Source organism: Crocodylus porosus, unplaced genomic scaffold, assembly GCF_001723895.1.
Source record: "Crocodylus porosus isolate Cpor-Errol unplaced genomic scaffold, CroPor_comp1, whole genome shotgun sequence".
NCBI lineage: Eukaryota > Metazoa > Chordata > Crocodylia > Crocodylidae > Crocodylus > Crocodylus porosus.
This window is the reverse complement of record NW_017728913.1, coordinates 25,961,197-25,974,451: the sequence shown is the minus strand read 5'-3', so window position 1 is coordinate 25,974,451 and position 13,255 is coordinate 25,961,197. Positions and strand designations below refer to the sequence as shown.

Sequence of the window (13,255 nt, the reverse complement as noted above, 5' to 3'; positions counted from 1 at the left end):
TTCTGGGAGGCTGGGAGACTGTGTTTTAACCTGAGCCAGGAAGGGGCTTGGGGCAAAAGTTCCATAAACTGGTTTTACCCAAATCACTTAAGTCTGATATTACATTCAACCAGGTTTATCTTAAACCAGTTTCAGCCATTTTGGAACTGGCTTATATTTACTGAACTTCTGTTCTGTTACAAGTTTAAACTAGTTTCTGATCACTTGTACCAGGTTATTTGTAACTTCTGCCCCTAGCCAAAAGGTGGCCTACCTCTTGATTTAATCATTAATACATTGGAGTAACAGCACAGGAATCTGCATGTCCAAATATGAGAATGATGGTGAGAATGCTTGCAGAGAGCATAATTCTGAGATCTTTAAATTGCTTGAAAAATATATGCAGGAAAGAAGTTTCTCTACTTACTCTGCTTATTTAAATGCTCAGATGATATTGCTCCTTAGAGAATATAGGGCTGGAAAATGTAAGTAGACAGAATGGTAAACATGAATCTATATAATGAAGGTTCCTGGGCAAAAAGAGTGAATAAAGACCCTTTTTATTTGGTTGCCAGGTATTATGCATTTATAAGAACTGTCATAATATTTGAGCAGCTTTATGAGTTGAGCTAATGGAACCCAGGAACTATTATGCAAGGATTCCAGCACTTATTTTAAATGGTACAGAATCAAGCTTTATGGTTGGAGTATTCTGTCATCTGACCTAATCCAAGTGGCTTAATGATCTTGACCACTCTTCTTAAAGTAGAAAAAGGAGGGCATTAACCTATGCCATCTTCAACAAGTTATTTAAGATGCTTTTGTAACAACAATTACCATCAATGAATCATCACATCTGGAGTTATCTTTGGCTTCAAAGCTAATTACATGTATTATCATTATCAGTCCCTACAATCCTGAAGCATGCTTGTGTAACACTGCTTAGAAATGATTACAGTTGGCAGATGCCATGGGAATGTACTTCGTTGGAAATTATTCATTGTACAAACCAGTGGGGTAAGCAGGAGGAGAGAGGGTCAAAGAAATGTTTCTGCCATTTCCAGTGTTCTAAAGGATCAACATACCTCTTTCTTTACCTCTACAAAGTCATTTTTTCTGTAGTAATGTTAAGATGTGTTTAGATCCAGAATCCACAATCATTCAACAGCATTTTGAGTCAGAGCTGAACACAATGCCAGAAAGCTTAATTCAGTATCCAAAACCCCCCCCAACTAACCAACTAAAAAAAAAAGCCCAATATTTTTAAAGCCATTCATTGGTGTGCTCCACCTCACGGCCAGGTACAGATATTACCCATAATGACTATATAAGTGATCAGAAACTGGTCTAAACCTGTAGCAGAACAGTTCAGCACACATAAACTGGTTTAAAATAGACTGGTTTAAAAATCCAGTCTAAGATAGACCTGGGTCAATGTGGTATTAGACTTAAGTGATTTAGGTTAGACCAATCTATCAAACTTCTGTGCCACATGCCCTCCTGACTCATGTTGCTATCAGCCAGCATCCCAGGCTGCTTTGCAGGTCCCCACTTGTTGTACACTGCAACTCAGCCAGCTCTGTCCCCAGTCCTTCCTCCTATCAGCTGACAGCAGTAGCTGGGGTGAAGAGGTGGTGATCCTTCCATCTGTGCCCCGTGTCTGTCTCCCTGTATGACAGACTAGTGGGGGGAGGAGGGAAGCTTCTCCCCATGTGCCAAGCATGGTGGGAAAGAAACAGTCCACCTACTCCTTGCTGCTCTGTCATGCAGGGAGACGGATGCAGGGACAGGGACACAGCCACAGCCACAGCCACAGCCACAGCCAGGCAGGGGCGGATGCTGGCATCTATGTCTGTGGGGGGCCGGGGCTAGGGACAGGTCTCCGGGGTTGGGGCAGAGGCCTCCATCTACCTTCCCCTTCCCTCCCCAAGTCTGGCTGCCATTGACAGCAGGCACGGCCTGAGCCACCCTGTCCTGCTGCCCTCCTGCCACAGCTGATAGCTGGCCACTGGCAGAAGGCAGGGCTGGGGTAAAGGGTGGCCAATTGGGGGTGGCTGGCTGCCAGCTGCGCTTGGCATTCTCTAGCAGCCTGCTGGGAGGCATGCAGGAATGCCCACACCTGCTGGCCTTGGCCAGTGCAGGCAGTCTGAGTGCCCACCCCAATGGAGAACTTACATTCTGTTCACTTCTTAACTAAACTAGTCCAGTTAGAAAAACCTGCAGAAGTTAGCCTGAATCCCTCTTGGGCTTTTTGAATGTCTGTACCTAGCTTAGAAGTCAAGTGGATTAACAGCAGAGATCCCCAATACTGGACTAAGCAAATTAAGGTTCTGATCCCACAGTTCTAATACTGGTATTCCTACTGAAACTCCTATTGATATACCTAAAGTACTACCAGGCAATTTAAGTGGCGAAGTGACTTCTTGTCCTTAGGAAGTATCAGACTTGTAAATCTAAAATCTTTCTCACCAATATAGTCTCTGCTAGATAATCATGGTGTATGGGAACTCAAAGTTTATAAGTGCATTTATTATTTAAAGTCAAAGAATCTGCCCTCTCCATAGATCTGGATTTTTAATCACTGAACAAAGTACACCCTTGCCCTTTGAAGGGGGCTGAGCCTTAATCTTAAGCCACATTTGCGAACTCAGATTCAGCGGTAGGATATGGAATAATGAAAGGCTTGGGAGTTCCAATTACAGTTTTGGCAAAACTTTCATCAACATATATTCTGTCTTTTCAATGACAAAATATCAATTTACCCATTTGAAAGGACAGTCTATGAGCATAATCATACACTAAATATGACTAGATACACAGAGTTTGTTCCCTCAAAAATAATACAGTGGACATTAACATTCTTACATTTTTAAAAATAAAAGTCATGTCAGACCCTTTTAGCGGCTTTTTCTGTTGTGCTTCTACAAGAAAGGCAGTACAAGAATATATATTTTTTAAACGTTAAATCATTTTAAAAATAGCTTTTCTATAACAGATATAGCATACGCAGTATATGTGTTCACTCCTATGGGATGGCCTGCATCATTCAATAGTGATTTTGCCTCTTGTAAGCAATACAGATATTCTCAACCACAGCTAGTGAAAAGTTTTGTACCTCATCTACCAACATGTGCCACATTATTTTTCTTTATGCAGCAATAGAGATATATAGGCAATATGTGCATTCCCATGTGTATCTTTGTCGTATATTTGCATGTTAGATAATACATGTAACAGCAACTACATCTATAAGTAATTTCTTAAAAACCTCAAATAAATAAAACAATTGTTTTTGGCTGGGAGAACACACTGACAGTCTCACAAGAAACTGAGTTGTGGAATCTAGTAAGATCAGACTATGGTTTTTTTTCTTCTGATTGGGCCTGAATCAAAACTCAGAATCTGGAAAACCCTAAACATTAGAAAAATACAGGTCCAACTATGGATTTTTCCTTTGCAGGTCAGGTCTCTTTCTAGCTCAGGTATATTTAGAGCTAAATCTTTACATTTTGTACATTCATTCATTATGGATCTTTTGATTACAAAATAGTGCTTTAAGTGTGCAAACATTTATGCATGCATTTAACTATAAGTACATGAGTGGTCTCACTGAAGTAAATGGAATAATTTACAGGTTTGAAGTTAGCAGGTGTATAAGTACTTATTGGTTTTGGGACTTCAGGAGTAAGTAAATGGGTTGTCACTGCATAGTACTCCACTGGAGGAAAGCATGAAATAAAATGGTAGCTGTTAAGCTTTCAAAACCATTTGAAAAAAAATCTTTACTTAGGTGAGCTGTAGAATTCCATACTCTGCTGCTCAGGCAAGTGATTAGAGAACTGGGTAGCAGACACATGAGTCAGGTATTGATTCAGCTTCATCAAGAAAAACCAGACTCTCAAATGCTCCTAAAGCATGTCTGCAAAATAATTGGTAATTTAGTGTCTCTAACATGTACACAAGGGCATGAGCTGCTAATTCTATCTGAAGAGAGATCAGCTTTAAGTTCCAGTACATACAGAGTGCACCAACACTGGCTGGTATTACTAAGGAATCAAAATCAAATGGGATCAGCGAAAATAGAGTTTTTATGCCCAGACATTGTATTTTACTAGTATGGCAGAAGGGTGAACATCCACGCCATAAGCTGGGCCTGGAGGGCATAAAGCTGAAGTGGATGAGGGATCTCCTGTGCTCCCATACTTTGCGAATAACTTAAAGAAAAAACAAAAACAAAATAAAAATATATATTTATATAATGCTGTGCTTGCCAATGGACCCCTGAACATTTGGAAAAAGAAAAGAACAACCAAACAGCAAGCCTCGGTTTGCATGAGAATCACTTTATCCAGTTTCAAAATCTCTCTCCCTCCTGGGTGTGGGGGAGAGGATTTCTGTTGCAGTACTCAACAGCCCAGGCCAGAAAAAGGAAAAGGTAACTAGATCTGAAAACAAGGGTGAATTTAAGTAGGCTTAATGTTGTTTCTTAAAGTGGAAATAGATGGAGGCACATTAACTCTTGTGAAAAGTGATATGGCTCTTTAATGACTACTAGCAGCTAGGATGTCAGTTTGACTTATCTGAAAGAAAGCATTTCTAAGAGCACAATGCCCCTCCACATTAAATCTTTCGGCATGTCTATGATTGCCATTTGCATCTCTCTATTTTGGAGACAGAACTTGAATTTAGGTAGTAATTTAGCGCTTACTGTCATGAGGGAACATTTGCATTCATGTTTATTTCAGCATTTCACAAGGAGAAGGAATGCAGTAGTACATTTTGAACTTTTGTGTTCAGCTACAAGGCCTCTGCAAGTATCAAGTTTTCCTTCAGCAGTTTTTTTAGTCTTTCCCAAATAATATCTCAATGATCAGATCCTATACCTTCATGTCCTTTGATACTCATGCTCTACTAAGCTTCCATTCTTCTATAAGCATCTGTTTATCTCTCCAGGTCGCACTGGGGTCCCAAACTTCCTGAAGACAAACGCTGAACTCTAACATGTAGTATTTATGGTGGTTTCTGTTTGCATTTTCCTAAATGCTATTGAACTAATGTAGATTTTACCCTTCTCAATAGTAAGATGAAATCCAGGAATTACTGTTGTTAAAAAGTTGCAGAAAACAGTGAATAAAATACACCTTGATTTACTAATACACATAGTTATTCTAAGATACCCACAGCAACACCCAGAATCTTTAAAGACAGGACATCACTACGTAGATGCACAGAACTGTTATTTTGTTGTTGTGACTTCGAGATAAAATATTGCGTTTCTTTTCTGTTTTCATATACCCTATAAAAAATAAAAGCTCAGAGGAAGCTTGCAGTAAATATCCTATCACAGTTGGCTGTGATCTGAATAGATTATCTTTAGTTGAAAATGCAGCTGTAATAGGGTGGCTTTATAGCTGTGATGATCCTGGGCAAGACCAATCCCAGGTTCTGAGACTTATTGCTGAACTTCATGCCTAGTAACATCACAGCATTATGACTACCCTACTAGACTCACTGTACCTCTGTATATTAAGCTTTGGGGATAAGCAAGTGCTGGTAAGGTAAGTGCTTGTCTCTATCTTTCTACAGGCATAGAGAAAAGCTCGCTCAGTGTTCTTGCCCCATGAAGTTTCAAGACTCTGTGAGACATTGGGAAATATAACTGCGGTCGACCTAGTACTTTCTGTAGTACTATAACAATTCAGAACACATATAAAAAGCAGTACACTTATACTGGAAATCCTTAGAAAGATCTCTCCAAATGTTCCCTACCCCTGAAGGTATGCATCAAAGGTTGACCACAGTTTTCATGAATTAGTTCGGAGTTTGGAAGCAACAGTCTTACAGAGTTAAAAATCTGATATTCTTATTACTTATTCAATACATTTTTGAAGTGCCTGCATGGCCTGACTGGCTGCTTAGTGGAGTAGTCTAATAATACTATGGCTGCACTTTTTTTTTTTTAATAATAAATTTTGATGCTTGCTGGGTCATGAGTGCTGGTACACATGACTTTGTACTTTCTGATGAAAAAACTGTGAAATAACTTCAGTCAGCCCTGAGAAAAACTGTAGACGTCAAAGCAATTAGCAGGCCTACTTTACACAGCAGAACCCTGCTGCTATCCATTCCCACATTCAAGTTATACCAGGATTGATGAGCTAAGTTAAAACTTGAATGAAGAGAACCAGAGAAATCAAACTAACTTTTTTCTTCTAGCAGATGGCCTATGACTGGAATATATGCATGGCGACCTGAAATTGAATACTGGAGTTGTGTTCTTTTGGAGACAAAAGAATTATCACGACAAACCGTTTTTAAGATATTTCAAGATATTTGCCAATCTTCCAGCTGTTTAATGAAGTTTCTACAGGGCTGAGCCTTTTTTGTTCTAATAACATAATCCCTAAAACTATCAAATGATTAAGGAAAGAGATGAGTGGATGGATTAATTGGCACAGTTGTACATAAAACCATGAGCTGATTCCTCCATATCCAAGTATGCATTAGGACTGCAATCTAGCAGTATGGCCTTGAAAAACAACATTCATTCAAAGCCTTCCTATAAGTATTCACTGTCTCATGAAAAATCAGAGTTATCTTTTACCTGGAAGTTAACCTGAAAATCTTAGAACTCTCTTCACTTAATACATTTCTGGTTATCCTGACTGCCTAGCCCAGTGGTTCTCAACCTTTTAAGCTCAGGGCACCCTCAAAAATGCTGTATCTTAATTTTCACTCATTTTTTTTGACTATGGAAAAATAATACAGCAATTTTCTATTGCAAAGAACTCAAGAAGATCACAACAGGTCAGAATGTTTTAACCACTATGGATTCTTATTTGAAATCACTGGCTGCGTCCAGACGAGCATGGACATGAAGTATGTGGCACTGCAGACCTGTCTGTGGCACCACACACTGCACATATAGGTGTTCCCTGCGCTATCGTGCAGCGCCGGGAGGGGGGAAGTGGCCCTGGGAGATCCCAGGGTCAAAAAAACCCCATGCCAAATAAAAGGGGAATGGTGGACATGGTGGCAGTGCATGCTGCTCAAAACTGGAGCCTAGCCAGCTGGAGTCATGCTCCTTTTCCTGGCCAGGCTGACAGCTACACAAGCACTGTGGCTGCAGCAAGGCCCCCCAAGACGTCAGGTAAGGCTGCTGGGGCTAGTACAGTTGCTGGCCCCAGCATCCCCCATCCCACCCAGGATAACCTGCTGCACACCAGACTGTGTGCGCCACACCTACTATAACATATTTTAATTTTATTACAAAAATATGTTTGTTATGATTTGTGTTTGCATAGTGTATATAGAGGTGATTTCATAAGAACTGAAAAATGAATACCTAGTCTTGTATATTATGTGTGTGTATGGGGCTGTGTATGTATATGGTGGGGGGCTAGGTGCGTGGTATGTGGGGGAGGTTGGGGGGCTGTAGGGACAGCGTGTGGGTGTGTGGGGTTTGTGGGGTGTGGCAGAGGGTGGGGGGTGTGGTGCAACAACAGCAAATGGGGGTGCTCAGGGGGCATGTGCCTGGCTCAGGTGCTGGTGCCCAGCAAAGCACAGCTCTAGCCAGCACTACATATTGCAGCAAGGAGCGCAGCCTCCGCCAGGTAGTTTGTGCCAGTCCCCGCACTCAGTGGGCATGGAAAGGAAACCTCAGGCACTGGAGCTGGTTGCCTTCCCACCCCCACAGGGAGGGAGCCTGGGGCTTCCCTCCTATACCATGCTGGCTGCAGTGTCTGGGGCTTCCCTCCCATGCTGTGCTCTTGAAGGGGCTGCACATGTGTGGCAGGTAGTGCTGGCACTACAGATAGCCTGGCGGGAGCTGTGCCCCTTGCTGTGATGTGCAGTTCTGGCCAGAGCTGCAACCTGCCGGATGCCTGCACCAGGTACAAGCATCCTGAGCACCACCCCCTGCTGCAGCTTCTACCACCTGCTGGGGCTGTACATTATGGGGAGACTGTGGGGAGGGAGCCCTGACACCCTCCTCACACCCACACACTGCCCACCCAAGCTCTGCACTACCGCTGCCCCTCCAGGCTCAGCCCCATGCTCCCTCCGAGCTGCAGTTCCACCCCTCTTGCTTCCCTACTTGCTGCCTGAAGCCAGCAGGAGCTCAGGGAAGTTGAGCAGGTCCCTGCTCAGAAGCTGTGTGCTGGCCAGGCTGGGCCCTTCTGTCCATAAGAGTGGGAGTGAGGTACAGTAGGGTATGTTTGGTGGGATATATACATGTGGGCATCCTGCTCCCTACCCTCATGGGCGGAAGGGATAGGTGGGGCACAATTTTTTGGTGGGCCCTGCAGGCCAGATAAAAATGCCTGGCAGCTCAGCTTCAGCCCATGGGCAGTATTTTGCCTGGCCCATTATAGAGGGTACTTCCTTAGATACAGTTCAATATAAGAAGATAAATTGCTGCTAAATGACACAATTAAAACAAAAACTAATTTCAAATGTTTGCCTTGGAGACTCTTAAACTTACATCTGTATCAATTATAGATAAAGAGATATTTGGAAAATAGTATGGTTGAAATTTTGGGGATTTATTTTGACTGTTTAAAATTGTCTAGTTGTGAAACTGCATGTTTTTAAATTGTAAAATGATCCCAATGAGAAAACATAAAATTTCCAGCTTTACACCAAGACAAGCAGATTTTCAGGTTTACAGGTTTTACTGTGAAATGGCTACAGTCTTTAAAATGTTAACCGAAGTGTCAGTTTTGACAGAATAAACCAGCGTGCCTATTTCAGAAAAAGGAGTATTTTTAAAGCTGTGTCAATAGTAATAATTTTGTTATAATCATTTTCCACTGACTTCCACGGCATTTGGGAAAAGGGTAACATTTTAAAAAACATTTAAAGAGACACCAAGGAACCAGATCCTTATAAAATCAGAAAATTAGAATTGGCAAGGCCTTCAGGAGGTCATCTAATCCAACCCCTGCTCAAAGCAGGACCAGCCCCAACTAGATCATCCCAGCCAAAGCTTTGTTTAGCTGGGTCATAAAAACCTCCAAGGATGGAGATTCCACAACCTCTCTGGGTAACCTGTTCCAGTGCTTTACTACCCTCTTAGGGAGAAAATTCTTCCTAATATCTAATCTAAACTTCTCTTGCTGAAGCTTGAGACTGTTGCTCCTTGTTCTATCATCTGCCACCACTGAGAACAGTCTAGCTCCATCCTATTATGAACCCCCTTCAGGTAGTTGAAGGCTGTTATTAAATCCCCTCTCAGTCTCCTCTTCACTAGACTAAATAAGCCCAGTTTCCTCAGCCTGTCCTCATAAGTCATGTGCCCCAGCCTCCTCACCATTTTTGTTGCCCTCTGCAGGACTCTTATCCAACCTGTCCACATCCTTTCTGTAGTGGGGGGACGGGGTGGTATACCTTGGGGGGCAAAACTGAATACAGTACTGCAGACATGGCCTCACCAGTGCTGAATACAGGGGAATAATCACTTCCCTGGACCTACCAGCAACATACCTACCAATGCAGCCCAGAATGCCATTAGTCTTCTTGGCAATGAGGGCACACGGCTGGCTCATATTCAGCTTATTGTCCACTGTAACCCCAGGTCCTTTTCTGCAGAGCTGCTGCCCAGCTAGTCAGCCTCCAGCCTGTACTGGTGCATGGGACTTTACACTTGTCCTTGTTGAACGTCATGAGATTTGTTTTGGCACAATCCTCCAATTTGTCTAAGTCACTGTAAATCCTAGCCTTACCCTCCAGCATATCTACTACTCCCCCCGCCTTGGTGCCTTCTGAAAACTTGCTGAGGGTGCAGTTTATGCCATCTTCCATGTCATTGATGAAGACATTGAACAAAAACAGCCCCAGGGCTGTCTTCTGGGGTACTCCACTTGACAGCGGCTGCCAACTAGACATTGAGCCATTGATTATTTATTACCCCCTGAGTCTGATGCTCCAACCAGTTTCCTATCCACCTTACAGTCCATTCATCCAACCAACCCATACTTCCTTAGCTTGCCCGTGAGAATATGGGAGACTGTATAAAAAGCCTTGTTAGAATCAAGGGATACCACATCCACTGATCCCCCCTCATTCACAGACCCAGTCATTTCATTGTAGAAGGCAATCAGGTTGGTCAGGCATGACTTGTCCCCCACCCCCCCTTGAATCTATGCTGACTGTTCCTAATCACCTTCTCCTCCAAGTGCTTCAAGATGGATTCCTTGAGGATCTGCTCCATCATTTTTCCAGGGACTCAGGTGAGGCTGACTGGTCTGTAGTTCCCTGCATCCTCCTTTCCCCCTTTCTAATATATGGGCCCTATATTTGCCCCTTTCCAGTCATCTGGAACCTCTTCTGATCACCATGGCCAGTGGCACTGCAATCACATTACCCGACTCCCTCAGCATCCTTGGGTTAATCCCATCTGGCCACATGGACTTATGTATGTCCAGATTTTCTAAAAACTCCCTAACCTGTTCTTTTGCCACTGTTGGCTGCTTATCTCCTCCTCAAACTGTGCTGCCTGCTGCAGTAATCTGGGAGCTGACCTTGCCTGCGAAGACGGAGGCAAAAAAGGAGTTCCCTGAATGAGTCAAAGTCTGCTTTTTTTTTTTTAAAATGTACCTGGTTCCTAGAGTGGAAGTCACAAACTTGAGTGAGATGCCCAAGTTCCATATACAATGCATAGGGACACATAAGAATGGGTTTTACAACAGCCAATGGACTAAGTAAAGTATAGAAGTTAAACCCTGCACCCTTCCGAAGTACCATGCTGATCTCTTTCCCCTGCTGCTCGCCTTCTGTTTCCTTCACTGTCTGTTACTGTGCTGTGTGCCTCACAGAAGTTGTCCATATGACTTGTGTCACTTATGTCACAGATTGGCCACCCCTGGAGTAGAAAACATCTAATCTATCCAACACAGAAATGCCAACATCCCACCACTCTCATGGACTTAAGGGCTTAATTTAAGTGACAATACAGACAGAATCTGTAACACAACAAGTTCAGTGTGCATAAACTGCTTTCAAAATGGCTGAAACTGGTTTAAGATAAGCCTGGGTGTAGTATCAGACTTAAGTGATTTAGGTTAAATCAGTTTACTGAACTTCTGTCCCAAATCCCCTCCAGATTCAAGTTAACTCACAATCCTCCAGCATCCCAGAATGCCCCTGCCCTTGCAGGGTGGACAGGCTAGCCTTGGCACAAGCTGTCTGGCTCCAGTTAAACAGGGAGATGAGCTCTAGTGCCCCCAACTTCTGGCCCGAGCCAGAATCAAAAGTGAATCTCTGTTCACTTGCTTATCAGTTCAATACACAAAGCTTAGACTAACCTGCAAAGATTGAATTGATTCAGCCTTGGGCTTTTTGACTATCTGTACTTAGCCCAGAATGTAGTTTCAGGCTGTGAATCCTTATTTCATATTGTCACTTAAATGAAGACACAACCTGTAACAAGATTTGAGCCGATTTCCAATCATTTATACTGGCTTATGTGTCATTTCTATCTCTAGTCCTGGGGAGCTGAGTCCAGTGGTTCTCAAACTTTATTCAGACTCAAGGCATACCTTGGAGAATGACAACTCTTAGCTTTTACTGGTTTTTTGACTGTGGAAAAATAATAGAACAATTCTTCTGTTGCAGATGGGTTCCTATTTGAAATCTTATTTTGTGAATAATATGTATGTGTTTGCTTGCCTAATATTCCACAGAACTTCTAAAAGGATCTTACAGCATTTCAGGTTCCTGTGGCACCCTAGCAGAAAATCACTTGTTTAAACATTTAAGGTTTCCCTTTTGGTATAGATAGCAGTCTCATTTTTTCATTTAAAACACAGGAAAAGGAGCAGAAAATAGCTGTGGTGCCTGCCTCTTGTCATAGCCCACTGATTAAAGGATTTGTTCAGAAAGTGGACAACATGGATTCAGTGCTCAGAACTTCCCAGCCATACCTTTGACAAATGGAGACTTGATCCAATGGCCCGGGAGGTTCTCTCCAATCTTGGAACTACAAAATGATGTTCATCATTCGGATACCTTGCATTGTCTCTGCAACAAGCCCCCAGTTCTGCAACAAGATGATCACAAGTGCACCACTGGACTCAGGCTTCACTGAGGCTTCACATCTGTGCAACAGTGTACTCCATTCACATATCATTACAAAACTGGGGCCAAAGATAATGATTCCTAATTATAGGAATAATAAGAAAACAGGTACCCCCTACTACTCATCTCTTCATTTTCCCCATTCTTTTAAATCAGTAATCAGAGTCACAATTTAATGAGGTCACTTACTGAATAAGAAAATAGAAGTGATGGGCCTGATCTTGCAGACAATAATGCCTGGAATATACTCAATGCATTCACAGTTCCCTGAGTTATAAGGGAATGCTTACAACGAGTGAGGGATGCTCATGCATGTTTGGTAGAACAGACTCCATGGATCCTTGCTGCAGTTGGCTGCACTCACTTGTAGGCATTGGCCCCTACATACCAGCAAAAGTTTTTAAAATCTCATTTGGTGCTACTTTATATCTACAGGAGACAATTCAAAATAAGGTGTTCATTTAAAACAAAACACATATGCAAGTGAAAGACTCACTGCACCCCAGGGGGAAATAAATGAATATTTGCCACTTACCCTGAGAGCTTAATGAATGAATATGTAAATACCATCTACAATTAAGTGGTGTGATAGAAAGGAGGTTTTTTCACTTGTAGATACACTGCAGGTTCAAAAGCTGAGCACAGTATGCTGTCAAAAGTGTGCAGGATATTAATTACAATTCTGTAAATATGCAGGTTACACAGACCAGTTAAACATCTCTGAATAAAAAAAGAAAATATATTGCATTCAGCACCTTGTTACTAAGCAACAAAATTTCTCCTGTTCCCCCAAACCATAGTGCTCTTGGCAGCAGAGCTATGTAGTAATGCTTAATACAACTTTATTATCTCAGTTGCTGCACTTGCTGAGCATGTGCAACAGCAGATTAGGGATAATTAGGGGGGGAGTGAATGATTCTACAGTGCAGTCACATCCTGAGAAATAAAGTATTGATTGTGATGATTCTACCGACAGCCATTTAATAGGCATAGCTCCTCAGCATTTGGATTGATATGACTGCAATATAAACCACTGCTAAAAGCATTCTGGGTTTTGGCTGAACAAATGATTTCATAGACATTATGATTTCATAGACATTAGGGCTGGAAGGGACCTTGGGAGATCATCGAGTCCAGCCCCCTGCCCAAAGGGCAGGAAGTCAGCTGGGGTCATAGGATCCCAGCAAGATAAGCATCCAAT

The 13,255-nt window shown here is 42.4% G+C and overlaps 1 protein-coding gene across 1 annotated transcript in view; it reads right to left on the bottom strand.

Annotated features, from left to right (window-relative positions):
• Positions 1-13,255, bottom strand: part of GALNTL6 (polypeptide N-acetylgalactosaminyltransferase-like 6) — a 934,188-nt gene that overhangs the window by 157,726 nt on the left and 763,207 nt on the right. The window lies entirely within an intron of this gene.